Below are 18,046 nucleotides of genomic sequence, written 5' to 3'. Positions count from 1 at the left end.
TTCTTCTGTTTCTTTTCTGGGTGAACATAGGCATTGAGCATTAATATGTTATGGTTGTGTAGATTCGAGTTAGCCCACTCTGTGAGTTTTATTGCTTGCAGCCAATTTACCCCAGTATCTACTTCTTCCACTTGCCATCCGTACCGCTGTGTGATGTATATTGATAGGCCTCCTCTAGGGTGCCCACATTTTGAGAGTTTTTCTGCTAGGACATGAGACTCTATGTAACCGGGGATGGATACTGGGCTCAAATTCCAAGTTTCTTGGAGTAATATTAGATCGTGTTGTTCCAAGAATTTTATGGTTTCATGATCTTGCCCCATACTGTTGAAGCCATGGACGTTCCAAGAACAAATGCTAATCGTGTGATTGTTCAACGTGATGGATTCGTCCCGAGTTCTTTGAGTTTTTCCCGGTTCATTTTGATCATAAAGTGTTATCCGCAGCTGTAGATTTTTTTTTTCATTTGGCTTTTTAGAATGGCTAGGAACTCTTATTGCTCAATGCCTTTGCGACCCAAGACCAGTCTGTGCTCTTTTCCAGCATGGTTTCTTGTTCGTCTGAGTTTGCCTGGATCCTTGCTCGTTGTGGTATTTTTTGTGGGGTTACTGAGCAAGCACTCCTTAAGCATGATTTCTGATGGTTTTCGGCTTCCTTTTCTGAAATTTCTTTTTGGGTGTTTTTTAAAAGGGGGAATGGGTATTTTTTCCGTTGATGTCGCCTCAGCCCAATGCCCCATGCTTCAAAGGTCTGGCTCATAGCGAGTATCCTGTCTACAACATTTCTTGACGACCAAGTTGTTAAGGACTCCTCTATGTCCGGATTGTTTACATTGGTTTTGAATTCTACAGACAGAAGTTCTTGCGATGATATTTCATCTAATTCTGGAATTTCTTTGAGCAGCCGCATTATATTTCCTCTGTTCAAGAAGTCTTGTCCTCCAGTTGTCTGATATTCTGGTACGAATGTCCGTTTTTCAGGGGATTCTTCTTGTGTTTGGACTACTGGTCTATCTTCCTTTTTTTCTTGCTGTTTTGTGTTTTTTATTGGTTCTCCTTTCATGTTTATTGTTCTACCTAGTCCTAGGATGTTTTTTGTTGTTTCTCCAGTTGCGGTAGTTGTTCTATATGACTGAAAGATGGGTGTGATTGGCCTACCTGTGTTTAACTTATTCCCTTTGTTTTTTGTGCCATCCAGTTTGTCGTACTTTGTTTGTTTAGATGTCTGTATATGCGCTAGGTACTGATCTTTTTGTTGAAAGTTGCAAGATCGCCCATACCCGTTTGTCTTTATTTTAATCGGCGTTCTAGCACTTCCGTCTTCCATATCTGTTTTTATATTTTGCCTTTGGTTGATTTTATTGCCTTCGATTGGTTGTTTTTCCACGTTCTTCAGAGAGTTTTGGGTCCACTTGTCTTGTTTAACTTTTCTACCGGCATGTGTTGGGGTTTCGTTTATCCGCTGTGTCATTACTACCTGGTCTCCGTTGTCCTCTTCGGATGATCGTTTTTCGTCACCTTTGACTTGGATCCGGTCTTTGTTTTGTAGCTGAGTAGTTTTATGTTTTTTTGTAGACACATTTTTTTCTCCTTGTATGTGATTTGACTTGATCAACATGGGAGAGGTCACTGATTCAATTAGCGAGTTGTATCCATTCTCTTCTCTTGACTGGTTTGATTGATCCAAGGTCTTATCTGTGAGGTTTGAAGCGTTTTTTCCTGTTAATAGTTTCTCTTTCTTTGAGGTTGTTTGATTGAAGATTGGATAAGTATGATCATTTGTCAGAGGGAGCTCCTTAGGTTTGGTCCTCCCCTTCCTGACGCGTTTCCTTTGTCTTTTTGTTAACTTTGTTTTTTGATTGTCGCTTACGCTTTGTGTATCATCAATTCGACGGGCTCTCTGTTCTGAACTATCCTTGTTTTCTTTTTTTCATCTTTTTCCTGGGCATTGTTTGTGTTTTGTTCCTTGTCTTCGTATAGGCTCCCATTTTCCTCTTCAAACTCCTTTATCCCTCTGGGGCTCCTGTTTTTTTTATTCCTATTGAAGACTGAACTGCCCCTAGGATATCTTTTAGGATGTCAGGTAGGTTTGACAGTTTATCCACCAATTTGCCACATACACAGCTTGGCCGGGCGGTATCTGTGTGGTATACCGTATCTACCCTCCTAGGTAGGAGCGATGCCATATGGTCCAGCCTAGTATTTATGCCTGAAATATGACCAGCGATTAGATTTATTAAATCAATTTGTACATCCATTTTTGGAAATTCAGTGCCCTAATTGCATGGTCCAGGGTTATTAGTAATGTTTCGCTCCATGGGGCCTTAGTAACCTCTCCAGCCTGAACTCCCAAAACCTCTGACACTTCTTCTGACCCACTCACAGAGGAGATCGTAATTTGGGACGTCAGGTTTATAGTTTTTTGCCATCCTTTTTTTTTTCCTTGCCCCTCTTCCCCTTTGTCGTGGTTTTTGTCTGGATTTAGTGGTGTTGATTCTAACCTTTCTTCTCCACCCAGTCCCTTTTCCCGATCTTGTGCCGGCCTGTGTCCACCTTGAGGGCTTTGCTGATTCTTAGTTTCTTCATTACGTTGGGATTGGATGAGTTTTCCTGTTTGAATATTTGATTCCATTAGTCTGTCCAAGCTCGTCTCATTGGGTAAGGAGAAGGAGGTTGACCATATGTCATCTTTTACAATGATGTGCTCGACCCCAATTTTGTTTTCCTTTACAGTAGGGCTATTGTCTTTGTCCGTAGTCCTGGTTACTATTTTCACAGGTTTTTCCTGAGTTTGGGAGCTGTTATTATGTATTTGGGCTAGTACCACCATTGAGTTGCGATCTTCAATGTTGCCTTTTGACTTGGCAGGAATTTGAGAGGTTTGTGACTGATTTGTTGGTTTAGTCGGCGAGTTGTTCTCAATCGTGCATTTTTGTGCTTCCTTTTCCTCTGTGTTGCTCTTTACTTGCGGCTGTTCACTGTTGTTTGTCCTTGATGCCGGTGTAATTGGACTTGGCAGGTGCGCTTGTTCATGCGTTTGGCCATAAATGAGCGCCAAGGGGTCCTTCAAGTAAAAATTTTTTTGAATTCCAATGATTTTTTTCGGACTAGTTGTCGATAGATCGGGGGCAGACACAATTCTCTTTGCTGTACGATCTTTTTCTTTTTCTTCCCGTGCTTTAGTGGGCCCTGGTCTTTTTCTACATTATTTCTTTCTGTCTCGTCATTTGTCTCCTTTGTCTCCTGCCGCACTTTTCCGGACCTCATGATTTCCCGCTTACTTGTTAACGATCTGCCGGCTCTCCGACTTTTTCTCTCCGGCTTCGTTTTTTGCAGACTCTACGCGTTTTTATGTGTTTTACGCGTTTTTATGCTTCGGGCTCCGCAGCTTTGTTTTGATCACGGACCTTCCACACCCTTCTACAACGCTGATGTAGGCCGTGATCTTGAGGCTGCTACTCCGCTCCGGTGGTCTATGCGTGTGATATCCGTCATTGTGATAAGCAGACCATAAGCAGTTGGTATTGTGTCCTGCTGATCTTATCTTATCTTATCTTAGGGGAGACTTATATAGCGCTCTGTCACCATAGGTTTCCTGGCGCTGGGTGGAGCTGAGAGATGTTAGAGAAGGGGGGCTAGCCAGACTGTGTAAAGAGATTGGTTTTAAGAAGTTTTCGAAATTCCAACAGAGACGTGGAAGATTTAAGCGATAACGGCAACTGGTTCCAAAGTATGGGAGCCAGATGGGCAAATCTGCGCCCACCGTATTTTTTGAGTTTAATTGGAGCCACAGTCAAAAGTTGGCGATGGGAGGACCGTAGGTTACGTGCCGGATGGTAAGGAGTCACTAGGGATCTTAGAAAGGCGGGAGACGTACCAGTCACGGCTTTGTGGGTCAGACAGCCGATCTTGAATGCGGCTCTCTGTTCGACCGGCAACCAGTGGAGTTTGCAGAGCAGTGGTTTTGCAGACTGCCACTTTGGGGTCTTATAGGCTAGTCGAGCCACCTGGTTCTGCACCACTTGCAGCCTATGAAGCAGGTATTTCGGTAGGCCATGATACAGGGAGTTGGAAAAATCCAGGCGGGATAGCACAAGGGCGATCAGGACTTGTACCAGGGCTGCAGGCGAGAGGATGTGGGCAACTTTCCTGATTCTCCGGAGCTGAAACATACAAGAAGATACGACTGCACCAACCTGAGGTTTGAGGGAGAGCTCCGAGTCTATGATCACCCCCAGACTCTTTGCTGACTTAGCCGGGACGGGCGGAGGGCCCAACTCTGTAGGCCAAAACTTTGGACCCCAGTGGGTAGAGCTGCTGCCCGGGAGAATTAGTTCTGTCTTCCCTGGGTTCAGTTTAAGCTGATTGACGGTTATCCATTGCTGGATATGTAACATGACCGCCTGACAGTCGAGAGCTGCATTAACGGTGTTAAGAGGAAATAGGATTTGCAGGTCGTCTGCATAATTGAAGACGGTAATGTCCCAGCTTTTTAAGGAGAGGATGAGCGGGCGGAGATAGAGATTAAAAAGCAGGGGAGACAGAGAGGAACCCTGAGGCACGCCGCAGATGGAAGGTTCCCTAGTAGCTGTAAAAGGACCCAGGTGAACAGCCCGGGTTCTACCTGTCAAGAAGGATTTAATCCAAGCCAGGGCTGACCCCCGGATTCCGGCTTGTTCGACACGGTGGAGAAGGATGTCATGGTCCACCGTGTCGAACGCTGCCGACAGATCCAGCAGGATCAGAGCCTGGGAAAACCCTTTGTCGGCATTGCTCCTGAGGGAGTCCATGACCGCCAAGATCACAGCCTCAGTAGAATGGGCATGTCTGAAGCCGGCTTGGTTAGGCTCAAGGTAGCCGGTGGACTCGATGAACTGGGAGAGGCAACAGGTGACATGCGCCTCCAGGATCTTAGAGAAATAAGGCAGGAGAGAAATGGGCCGATAGTTGGCAAGGTCCTCTGGATCGGCTCCGTTTTTTTTAGCAGTGGTACCAAGGCGGCCTCCTTAAAGGAGTTGGATACAATGCCGGCCTCAAGAGAGGTGTTGAGTAGAGGCAAAATACAGTTCGGCGAGCCAGGCAGATGTCCTTGAAGACAGAGGGAGGGCAGCAATCATTAGGGGAGCCAGATTTGACTCGAGAGGCAAGTTTGGCGAGGGAGGGAGGGTGAAGGAGGGGGAAGTGTGATAGTGAACATGGGTTACCAAGGGAAGGGGCAAGAGGAACGGCAGGAAGGGCAGGGGGAATAGTGTTCTTGATCTTAATGATCTTTTCGATAAAAAAGCTATTTAAAGCATCACAAGAATGTTGGGTAGGGACCTGGGAAGGGAGGGTTCTGATTGCATGGCCATTCTCATATAGAGTGTTTGGAAAGATGATGTACCTCCATGCTCATGGCATTATGTATTGTTGTCCTCTTATTGGACACTTAGCACTACGGCTGCTGTATCTGGCTTACACTGTCAGTACTTAATGTACGAGATTGAGGTCCAAAGATGAGCACAAATTCACAGGGCAAAAGATGCACACATTAAGTGTCGGTCCTAGGATCACCGAATTGCTCAGGAACTGGGGGCCGACTATCTACTGGGGGTAGCATGTGTCTCCTTTATCTGTGGTCAATTTCAATGCAAGACTGTGTCTGTTGCACAGCGTGAATTTCTCAAGACACCGTCCATACCCCCATTAATAACCTGTTGATAATAATTTCCCCTGCAAAATATGTTATTTTATGTCAATGAGACAATGTGCAGGTTATGCTTGCTCACTGTCGTTGTGATTCGCCGTTGTGTGCCTCGGTGCTTTGATGGTGGAGAGGTTTTCACATGTCAGTGTGCAGTATTTTCCAACCATTGTTTTCCTGTGTACTTTGTAACAGGGCAATAACTCTGTGCATCTAATACTTGGGTGTTTCTGGGGGAGGCAGAGGGTGTGTGTGCGTCAGTAATTTGAGAGGCAGGGGAGCTGTTTTCGTTTGAGCCTCCTGTCGTTTTAGTGCGGATTTGCAGACTTCGCTTCCCCGAAATTTGGCATCGCTACACGTAAGAGTGAAAAGGACGGCAATCACTAATCCTCTGATAACTTCGCCTGAATAAAAACTAGAGGTCAAAGGTTGCATCTAGTATGCACACGATGTAGGACTGTGACGAATGCAATGGTGTGGTTGTCTAGTTTACAACATATGTATCACAATAGCTGGTGATGGTCGTCTTAAACGATCATTAAAAAAACGTTTCGGCCGCAGTTTTGACCTTTTGGGGATATTATTTTATTAACGTAAAGCCCGTTCAAGAAGTAAATGCAGCTGTCATCGAAGGAAACATGACACACGTCTTACTCTGCTGTGGAATTCGTAACACAAACAACATCAATATAGATATTTTTTGCAGTTTCATTGAGTGTCAAAGGTCTCTGCTCCTTCGAGGATAATTACTCATTAGAAGCCAATTAGTCCTTGTGCATAGGTCACTGAAGGAGAAGCCGATAATGATTTTGCCTGATGCAGTGTCATAATTGCTGGCCCAGAATCAATTACAGATTCATTTTCAGGCTGTCGTCCCCAGGCATCCTCTGAATAAGTAAAGAAATGAAAATAATAATTAATACCCTGAAGCTGCAGAGAGGGAGGGCAGAAAATTAAAACGTAGTGATGCAGCGGATATTGGACTTCCCATATACTTCGGATTCTGGTCTCCAGAGTAAGATGTGCCACCCCCGCCATATGCTGCGATCAAGTTGGAAAGAGCTGTGCAAACAAGTAAAAGTGAAGAAAAAAAATGTTTCAGACATGAAATTATGTGAAGGAAAAATTGCCTATCAAAGGCATCCGCATCTATCCGGTTAAGAAAAACATTCTTTCAGTGAGTAGGAATGAGGCAGTAGCAACTAGGCTACTTAATGTTACAAAGACACTTGAGGGTAGATTTACGAGTTCTGGCGCATCACTGCAAATCAGCAGGGATGCGCCAGAACAGACGCAACACGCAATTCCCTCCCTGCGCCACCACAAATGCGTCGCAAATACAATGCTGCGCATCGTGGTGTCCTATGGCGTAAGGGCGGTGCATTGCTGGAGTCGTGTCGCAAGCACAACACAGCTCTAGCAATGCTCAGGGGTACCCTGTGCCTAACATGCTGTGTCACTCCTTACGCCTGCTTCAAGCAGGTGCACGGTTTTGATGCAGCATGGATGTAAAAGTGACTCCGTGAAATCTTGTAGATTTCACTGCGTCCCTTTTACGAGGTGTTCCTGCGATGGAACGCCCACTCAGCGCCGGAATGCCCACATGAAACCTAACACAGATTTCATGTGGCGCAGGGCTTTACAACGTGACGCATCTCCCTAGATGGGGGAGATGCGTAGACTCTTTAAACGTGTTGCAGACCTCTCATTGCAGCCTGTATGCAGTTTTAAACTGGGAATCGATGTAGCAAAATAATCCCCTTGCCAAGCCTAAAACTCCTTTTTTATTACATGTATGTCACCTGCGAGGCAGGCCGTAGGCAGCCCATATGGCAGGTTGTATAGTTATTAAAAAGTTGGCTATGTACTTTTAAGTTTAACATGTCCTAGTAGTAAAAAACATACACATTTGTTTTTCACTCCTGTGAGACCTACCTCTCCCGCAGGATAACATTGAATTACTTTTTACACTTAAGAAGGGTAAACTCTTGTTTGGCAGAAGGTAGGCATGCCATGTTTGGTGTCTAGGTAATTGTTTTTTTAAATCCTCCATAATGGTAAAGTAGTATTTTAAGTCACAATTATGAAAATGCCTCTTTTAGAAAGTTGGTATTTTCTTGTCCTAAACGTTTGGTACTTACAGCCTGTTTCTTGGGTCAAATGACTAGATGTACTTGGCAGTTCCCCTTTGTGCATTCCTCCCATGCAGTCACAGAATAGAGGGACAGAGTGTTGGTAAGATGGGCCATCCAAGGCAGGGTGGGTGCGGAGCTGTGCACAGCCATACTTGCCCTTCAACAAAACTCCCTCAGCTAACACCCAAAGAAACCACCAACTAGGCTATTAAGACGACAGAGAGACTGGGACCAGGGCAAGGAGGCAGGAAATTCCAATTACTTCTGTGGGGGAAAACTCCAGATGTTTCTTCAACTTCAAAGCGGGCACCATGTATAAAAAATAGGGCTCTCAGGCACACTATTCAGTTCACTTCTGGACCTGCTCAAGGATTCTCAGAGAACTTTCCTGCTGCCAGGGGCTTACTGTGTACTTCAGCGCAGCTATTTGGTCTTAGCACTACTACTGTGATGTCACCTTATCAGCAATGCAATCACATCTTTATCCTATTTAGTGCGCGACCGTGTGTTCACATCATAATTTTGTTATATGGAAGAATATAATATAGCAAAACAATATCGTTAAATAAGGTAAATCTAAACATGCAGAGGCGGAGTTGGTCTCGTGTTTCGAACCGTGATCCCTCCCCTCCGTGATTTACGTAGGATGCTTGTTGGACACTTGAGCCACGCCTCAACTTTAATGATAAAGCTGTTATTGCAATGACACATACTCTCAATTGGAAACGCCTTGCTTTAAAGTGTTAACACATTGAACTACAATTTCCTACTATATTAGGTCACACCATTCACCACTCTTCCTTTTAGCGCCAAAACCTAATTGGCACATGTGCTCCAAATCAGTGGGCTTTTAAATAGGGGCGATTGCAGCTTACGAGCTGTCGCACACTCTGTCCAGGATGCTTGTGGAACCATTGGGACGCATACGAGTAAGCATTGGCAGACTGTTTTCACGCTCGTTCCTTAACTTGCCTTTTGTAATCTTTGGCTGTGATTAACTGCATCTTAAATAGGGGCGGCAGTATCCGTAAGCTAACGATTTAGTAGACATACTTTTAAGCTAAATAGGTAATTGTGAATTTTATTTGCCTGATATATGGTAAACAAACCGGTTTTGAAGTCCGTTAGACTACTCTCCTATGCCTTTTCGTACTCCGAAACATACAGTCTCACTGCCGTTAAAACTGTACACATAATTATATGTTTTTTTAAGCTTTAAGGTTGTTTGCGAGCGACTATTCGCCCAAGCTCTTGTTACTTTGAAAATGCAGACGCTGTCTCATGGCCGACGACGAGTGCCCTTTAATTATAGTCGTTATTAGTTCCACGGCACAGACACATTTAATATTGGTATTTGGTTAAGCCTGACCATATAAGAATGTGTTTCTTTGGTTATAGCTTAGTAAATCAAGCAAAATAGGATTATAAAATATTGTATATTTAAACACACAGAGACGGAAAAGGTCTCGGGTTTCGAACCGTGATCCCTCCCGTCCGAAATACACGATAGATGCTGGTTAGATACTTGAGCCACGCTGTAACCTTAATGATGAGGCTGTCGTTGTAATGACAACATACTTCGTATTGAAAGCGCCAACACCTCACGTTTCTAACATATTGTAGTACAATTTCCAACCATACTGGGCCACACGACTCCTCTGCTTAGCGCCAAAATTTAATTGGCATATGTGCTCTAAATCAGTAGGCTTTTAAATAGGGGCTATTGCAGCTCACGAGTTGACGCACATTCTGTTCAGTATACTTGGGTAACTATTGAGACGCCGAGAGATGCGACTGCCATTATGAATGTTGTTAAAATTATATACACGGATCGTACTTTTCCTTGTAACTCACTATCATATACATATAATTTTGCGCAGGCGCTGGCCATGAGACACTAATCGCTCAAGGTCTGATACAAAGAACAGGAGGTACCTTCCCTGTGTAGAACTTAATGTATAGAGGGACACACACCGGATACATCAAAAAGAATGTAAGTTTTCTATCTTATTGAATATTAGATAGCAGACATGTCTTCTAACCATAGGGATATAACATATATTGGACCCATATTACTGTTTACAACTGTCCTATATTGGACACATATATTTGGACTGCTATCACTCTTTCTGTTTTTATTAAAGACAGGACTGTTCTTTCTCATTTCCTTGAACTAAGAAATAATACATTTATATATAACAGCCTTTCTACGGTTTGCTAAAAATGTCAATTTTTTTAATGTTATAATAAACTCATTGTAGCCATTCAAAGCACTATAACCTAGCACAATGTAAGGCAACATCATATATACAAAACAGTTAATATAGCTGAATTGTGCCATGCAGTGTATTTTAATTCTGTGATTTGGTAATACTGTATTATTTCAATTTTAGATATTAGACCAGTAGAAATTATATGGTGACTGACGCTAACTAGAAATATCGTCTGAACATTAAACTTTGAGGTATGAAAACATAATACAATATTTCATGTAAATGTAATGGGTACCTAGCACCGTAAGAATATTCATCCATGTGATTGTTACTTTCAATTTAGGGCAACCTCTCTATATGTAATAGGTGTAGCTCTTAACACTAATTTTGAAAAAGAAGAAGGTAGTCCTCGCAGAATGTCTACTCCCATTTTCTTCGTCCAACTACCTAAATGTACATGTTAATACATCTTTTAAGAATGGTGACATTAACTTCCCTTTCCTATTGTACCGTATACATAGTAAAAGATATTCTAAAGCTCTGAGATAAGAGTATAAGAATCTTCTCTGTCTCTCATAATAAGACTTGATATGAAAGGTGTGATATGTATGTTTTTAACTATTGTTATCTGTAGAGAAATGTTCCTTGTATTGTATTGTAATGTGTATGTTTTTTATATAAATTGCTTTTAGCCCTGAAGAAGTCACAGTGGTGACGAAACGCGTTGGCACAAGCAATTCTGTGGATTTTAACTCAGAACTTGAATAAAGAAAATTGAAAACTCTACAATCAAGTCTTTTTGAAATTCTTATGTGTGGGAAGTTTCTGTCTGAAAGTTCATTATCACTTTGATATATATAAACTGGATAAAACAAATATCTGTATATAAACCTTGGCGCGGGTCAACTTTCTGTGATACATGTTTCAGTGGCATTAGTCACTTTCAGGGGGTGTATATGGGTAAAATCCTCGACCGTGTCGCACAAGGGATTATCTGTTAAATAGGCAGGTATTAATAGTGAAAATCGGTGCTGGTCATTATATTTCTGACCCTTGTGTGTTTTTGTACTTCAGAGCACTGCCTTATTGCACCAGGAGAACTGCCTTGCTGCATAAAAGCCTGCCTGTACCCTCAGAGGATTGATCTGCTGCTTGAGTCCTACTTTTCTGCTTGAACTTAAAACTTCCAGAGTAACTCCGAAAGCTACTTGGCAGACCTCTTCAGCAGAGCCTCAGGGACAGAAAAGACTACGACCATCTTGAACCAGCACCTGGACTCAGCCCGATTGAGTACTGACCCTCTGAGTGGTGCTCACTGGGAGCCTCGGTATCGGTGCTAAAGATGTCTTGATCCAAAACTTGTGACATAGAGAAGGTTTTGACAAAAAGTGCTCTGAGAACCGAGAGGAGACCAGGACCTACCTGCTGGCCAATCCACCCAATGTGCATTCCCTGTTGGCCTGACTTTGCGGCAGCTCCCACTACGTTCTTCTCCCCAGCAGCAAATCCGGTTTCCAGAGGGGAAAATCTGCCTAATTGATCAAGTGCAGGATGCTTTGTAAAGTTAGGAGGAATATGTAAATTTACTCCTGTGATATCCAGTACTGTCAAAACATCTCCAGATGCTGTCTCCAATAAAAAACGAAGTATGAAATAAAATCCTTGATGTCTCTTATGAGGCAAGACCAGAACTCTTGCAGCTTTTTTCAGTAGAAGTCTAATCCCAATGAGTAGAGCTCTTTGTCGAACCTGATCTCTTGGGAAAGGGATTTGGCAGAACATTTGACAAAGAGCCCCTGGACAGATTAAAGCCAATAGCTCTTTGGTAACCAAAACTTCTTCCTCTAGTGGGTTGTTGAACAGGAGAAGTCAACTTTTAATTCTCTAATGATTTTTTTATCCATTTCTCGTCTACCCAGTGCCTGAAGATTTTAGAATCCTCAAAGGGTGGCTTCTTCAAAAATGATTTCTGTGAAGCATCCGCTCTCCAAGAGTGCATCTATATGTGGGAATTAGCTGCAATGGGCACCCCCAAAGCAGCTGCTAGGGAACATACACAGTCAAATGAAACATTCAATATAAACTGGACTAGCTGCACCATCATGGCTAACAAGGGAAAGGTCTTTGCTCTCTTCTTTATCAGTTCTGCTAATGCATGAAAGTCTTTTAAAATAGACTAAATCATATATGTGGAATATGCATTAGCTCACACAAAGATGTTTACGGAGGCATATCCATGATTTTTATCAACCCTTCTACTTTCCTATCCACCAAGTCATATGGAAAAACTTCTGACATCTTCTGAAATTCCCATAACCTGAGAGGACAATCCGGCCATAAGATGGTCCACTTTCATTTTCACTGATGGAAGAAATTCCTGTGAGAAACCCTTCAAAAAATTAAATTTGGCCCCATGTAATGGCTGCGACACTGGATCAGGTCACTGGTACTGGGTGCAAACACCCTTCTCCTCACCTCCTGTGGCAGGCAAGGTAAGCCCAAATGTGTCCCTCATCTGTTGTTACAGTTCAGTAAGGTTGGTAACTTGAATGAAATGATTCCTCCTCTTCTCATCTGGATCATTGAAGGGAACTTGCTCTGGATGTATCTTGCAAATTTTGGGTGATGGGGTAGCAGTCCACTCTCTCACCTTAAAAGCAGTCTCAGCCCTTGATTCTATCATGTATTGTAAGGCTGCAAGAGGAGGAAATTCTTTGGATTGGCAGGTTGCTCGTACATTGAGTCCAAATTAGTAAATTAATCATCACATGGGACACAGCCACTTCCTGCTTGCCTTTGTCTCTAGGGAGAGGAAACCACACTGCTCCTGATATCTCACGGTAGCCGTCATCTTAAAGTCAAGCGGTGTCCCAACTGTGGCCAAACCGACCAACCTATGCATATGAGGGGAGATAAAATAAGAATAAGCGCTGCACGCTTATCTAGTAGAAAGAGCAGAACCACATAAGACAAAAAAGGAGTACGCTGTCATTTCCTAATGATATACAGTGATTGTGGCCATCACCTGCTCAGCAGGGTGGTAGGACCAACCTAGAATATAAAATACCACTATAACATGTCCTTTCAAAGAAAAAATGCAAGTTAAATAAATAAGAATTGTAAAAAAGTAGGAAAAAATCTGCTTAACTGAATGGTTGGCTAGGTAAAGGCTTTGCTCATAGAATGATATTTTTGCATTATATTTAGGGCAGCCATCTTAAGGGAATTATTTTGGTTTGCTGGGATAATAGGTTTCTGTGGAACAAATTGGCTGCTCCCATGTAGCGACTTGTATAGGAAGAAAGATGAGGAAGTAAAAATATATGCACTTTTCAACAGGGCAGCTCTGCTTTCAGTGGGTACAATGCATCCTCCTCCACATCTGCTGCCCCTACAGTTAGGCAGCGAAAATCTGGGACCTCTTTGTCAGCACTCCCGATGTCCTCTTCCTTACAGAAACCTAGACGAATGCCGCCTCAGGACCTGACATCGCAATTGCCATCCTCGTGGACTACAAGATCACCCAGAAGGACCGTCCCAAACGCCCCGGAGGAGGCATTGCTATTTCCAATGCCCACAAGTCCAACCTCCTTCTGAGCACCTACACCGACGAGCCCACAGACCTGATAGAACACCTCTACTTCAAGATACAGAACAACCCGACCATGACCCTCTGAAGCACCCTCATCTACAGGCCGCCCGGAACCCTGACACCTTCCTCAAACTCCAGCATCTGCATCATCACCCTGCAAGCCATTACCTCCTTCGACTACACCTTGCTGGGAGACCTCAACTTCCACCTCGACAACCTCCAAGACCCCAACTCAACCTCCCTCCTGGACAAACTCCTCAAAATCGGACACACTTCCAACCCACATGCCAAGAGAGCTAGCTGGTTCTCCACTGAACTCTGAGAATCTAGACAAATCTGCAGATGCCTTAAAACGTTATGGAGGAACACCAAAATCACAGCAGACCTCGACAACTTCAAAGCAGCCACCACCCTCTACCACAAGCTCATCAGATTCTCACAGAAGAAAGCACTCCAGGACAGAATCTCCAACCATGTATACAACAACAAGGAACTCTTCGGTATCATCAAAGTGTTCACCCAACTCAACAATGAGACAACCAACATCACACACTCCCAGGACCTCTGCAACAGACTCAGTGCATTCTTCCATCACAAAATCAAGACCATCTATGACAGATTTGACGACGACAACCTATACACAGAACCTACACCCACTGTTCCCCATACCTCGCAGCCAATACTTGACATCTGGACCACCATCACCACTGAAGACTCCCTGAAGACTATGAAGTCAACCCACTTGGGCCCCCACCAACCCCTGCCCCCTCCACATCTACCACAGAACCACAGACATTATTTCCCCCGAGCATCGATGAATCATCAACTGCTCCTTTGAGTCCGCCTCCTTCCCCGACAACTGGAAACACACCGAGATCAACCCTCTCTTGAAAAAATCCTCAGTGGACCCCACTGACCGCAAGAACTTCAGACCGATCTCCTTACTCCCATACCTGGTGAAAGTCATTGAAAAAGCTGTTAAAAATCAGCTCACCTCCTTCATAGAAGAAAACAACATCCTCAAATCCTCTCAATCAGGCTTCAGGAAGAACCACATGACTCAGAATTGCCCTTCTCGCCGTGCCAGACGACATCTGCTCCCTCCGCAACAGAGGAGAGACTGTTGCCCTCCTCCACCTGGACCTCTCCTCAGCCTTCAACATAGTCTCACACCGCACACTAGCTCGCAGACTCCATGACGCAGGAATCCAGAACAAGGCCCTCGACTGGATCCGCTCATTCCTCTCTGGCAGAACGCAGTGGGTCAGACTCCCACCTTTCCTCTCTGATCCCACACCAACCACCTGCAGAGTCCCCCAAGGTTCCTCCATCAGCCCAACCCTGTTCAACATCTACATGGCCCCGCTTGCACCCATCACCAGACTCAACATCGTCTCATACGCAGAAGACACCCAACTCATCCGCTCCTTATCCAACAAGCTCAAAATCTCCAAACACAACTTTCAAGAAGGAATGGGAGCAGTCACCAGGTGGCTGAAGAACAGTTGCCTACAACTAAACAAGGACAAAACTGAAGTTCTCATCATGGGCCCACACCCCAATGCCTGGAACAACATCTGATTGCCCCCCGTGCTCGGGAACCCCCCCCCCCCCACTGACCACCCATGCCACCACGGAATCATCCTGGATTATGAACTCAAATTGGACCGACAAATTAATCCTGTCACTTCCTCCAGTTTCCACACCCTCTGTCTCCTACGAAAGACATTTAATGTATTCCCCTTGAATACGGGCAATTATGTCACCCCTGCTGAAAAAAGCCACACTCGACCCTCAGTGTCCAAACAACTATCAACCCATTTCCCTTCCTCCTTATCCTGTGAAAATTTTAGAACGTCTGGTCAACATAACCCTTTCTCAATTCCTGGAAACCAATCATGGGCTTGAAGACGTTCAATTTGGTTTTCGCCCGGGTCACGGTACAGAGACTTCATTGGTAACAGTTATTGATGAGCTAGAATGAGGGCAGACAAGTCAGTCAGCTAAGTTGATTTTACTGGACGTGTCTGCTGCGTTCAACACAGTTAATCATAAAATCCTATTGAGGTGGCTTGCAGAAATTGGGGTTGAGGGCACGGCACTGAAATGGCCCCAGTCCTGGCTTGAGTACATGAAGCAAGCAGTGGCCCTTCCACCCTATCAGTCGCATTTTGGTACTATTCAGCATGGTGTCCCCCAAGGCTCATCAATCAGACCGATCCTTTTTAATATCTATATGTGTCAGTTGATTCCTATCATCAAATCCTACAATATGAAGTTGGTGAATTATGCGGATGACAACTCATTCTGTCTCTAGAGGGGAATCAGTTCATTCCACTTAGTGATTTTCATGAGTGCATGCAAAAAACTACTAGATGGCTCACGGACAATTCCCTGCAGTTCAACGGGTAAAAAAAGAAATCTTGTACTGCACGGCCAAGAAAGTCCTTTGTCCGCTTCCGGGTGATTTCTGGCCTACCCCATCTGACAAGCCCTCCATGCCCCCCATGCCAATACGCAACTTGGGTGTAGTTTTTGATGACAAAATGAGTTTAGAAAATCCTGTAAACAAAACGGTTGGAACATGCTACTACCTCATTAAAGCACCGTGGAAAATTCTCCCTTTACTACCCAGGACAGCCACGGCCCTCGTGGTGAGATGTGTTATTCTTAGCCGTTTGGACTATTTTAATGCTCTGCTGCTTAGTGCACCCACATTTCTGATTATGAAACAACAAAGAATATACACGATAGCCACAAAACTAGCCCTAAAGAAGCCACACAGAGCTTCTGCCTCTGCGGCTCCTAATGAGCTCCATTGGCTTCCATTAGCACAGAGAAAATGGTTCAAATCACTTTGTGTTGTTTTCAAGTCCCTGCATGGACTCAGACCAGCACCACTGCAGGAACAATTGGTCTGGCATGCCCCCGTAAGAAGTATTCGATCCTCCACAGCTCATCTGGTTTGCACTCCTAGAATTGGAACCTCCAGGTTTGGAGGCAGAACTTTTAGCTGTGCGGCTGGCTGATTATGGAACAAACTCCCACCTTTCCTTAGGCAAACTTATGAATTCCTCCACTTTAGGAAGAAGCTTAAAACCTGGCTCTTCCCTAGGATGTAATGCGAGACAGGCATTTGTTTTGGTAAATTCGTGCATTTAGGGGAGTGACTGTAACTTAGAGCCACGATACTCATGGGGTGATAGTGCGCTTTATAAGTCGCTTTACATTACATTCTCCTTCCTCACAGCCAAGGCATGGAGCACCCTTCCTCTCCACCTCTAACAGACAACAACACTCTCCAAGTTCTTGATGGACCTCAAGACCTGGCTCTTCGACAAACCACAGTGATTATCCAGGATCTGCGCTTTCCCTCCAACAGTGCCTTGTGACCCCTGTGGGTGAGTAGCTGAGCCTAACAAACCCATTGATTGATTGATTGATTGAGTGGGGCAGAGTCCGCTAATCACATCATGATGGCTATACTGTTAAGCTGACCACTCGATTTATTTTAAGCAAGAATGCATTTCATTAAATGGACATTACCAGCACTTCTCAGCAAAATCAAATGGCACAGGACAGGGTTTCTCAAAAGGGAGATAGTTTAATGTGAGTGTAAGAAAGTGGAAATTAATTGATGTGGATGTGAGTCCACCACAAATAAGAAGTCCACAAACTTGTCTGGTTAAAAATAAAGTTTAACTAATTAAAACATCGGCGTAACCAATCATAGCTATGACATAGACCAGACAGGATTAATTTAGGAAAGGTTTGTAGGGTATTTAACAATACCAAAACAATTAAAAAGTCAAAACACAACAAAATAAAATCCTACAACCAATGTCTATGAATCGGTACAAAAGTAATAGGATAAATGAATAAATCCCAACCAAAGACCACTCACATCATATATTTTAAAAGTAGTAGCACATCTAGCATACTGCTTTGACTTTTGTTGTACCAATCATAAACTGTTACAAATTACTTACACTCACTGGACGGTGTTATTAGTGATGTCATTTGAGATATCATCAATAATGTAATTAACCATGTCATGAGTGATGTAATAAGCGAGGTCATATGAGAATTTTACAGCATTTGAAAGCTATAGTCAACAATGACCCAACATACCCCGTGGCCTGACATTTCAAAGAGGTACATAACAATAACCTGGAACACATGTAGTATTTTATGTAGTATTTTGTCATTGATAGTGTGCCTACTCTCAGGCGCAGGGTAATCATGAAAAAAGGTCAGGCAGCGGGAAACACGCTATATCTTGGAGCTCAACACCAAGATATCCTCAGGTCTGAATTTCAGTGAGGATCTGTATAATTACTTGTGATCTAAATGATTGCTATCAATGTATTGGTTTGTGCTTATCCTTAGTTCTGCCTTGAGGTTTGTTTATCTGTTGTATTCTA

The 18,046-nt window shown here is 43.7% G+C and overlaps 1 long non-coding RNA gene across 1 annotated transcript; it reads left to right on the top strand.

Moving 5' to 3' along the window:
• The first annotated feature begins 8,703 nt into the window (after positions 1 to 8,703).
• On the top strand, positions 8,704 to 12,350 carry LOC144827194 (uncharacterized). The gene is made up of 4 exons (XR_013610071.1): positions 8,704 to 8,746; positions 9,698 to 9,810; positions 10,211 to 10,281; positions 10,723 to 12,350. It is a non-coding gene; the product is annotated as an uncharacterized LOC144827194 (long non-coding RNA).
• The last annotated feature ends 5,696 nt before the right edge of the window (positions 12,351 to 18,046 follow it).

Source organism: Lissotriton helveticus, chromosome 4_1 (assembly GCF_964261635.1).
Source record: "Lissotriton helveticus chromosome 4_1, aLisHel1.1, whole genome shotgun sequence".
In the NCBI taxonomy this organism is placed as follows: Eukaryota; Metazoa; Chordata; class Amphibia; order Caudata; family Salamandridae; genus Lissotriton; species Lissotriton helveticus.
Note: the sequence above shows the minus strand (reverse complement) of the source record. Positions and strands in the feature narration are given on the sequence as shown.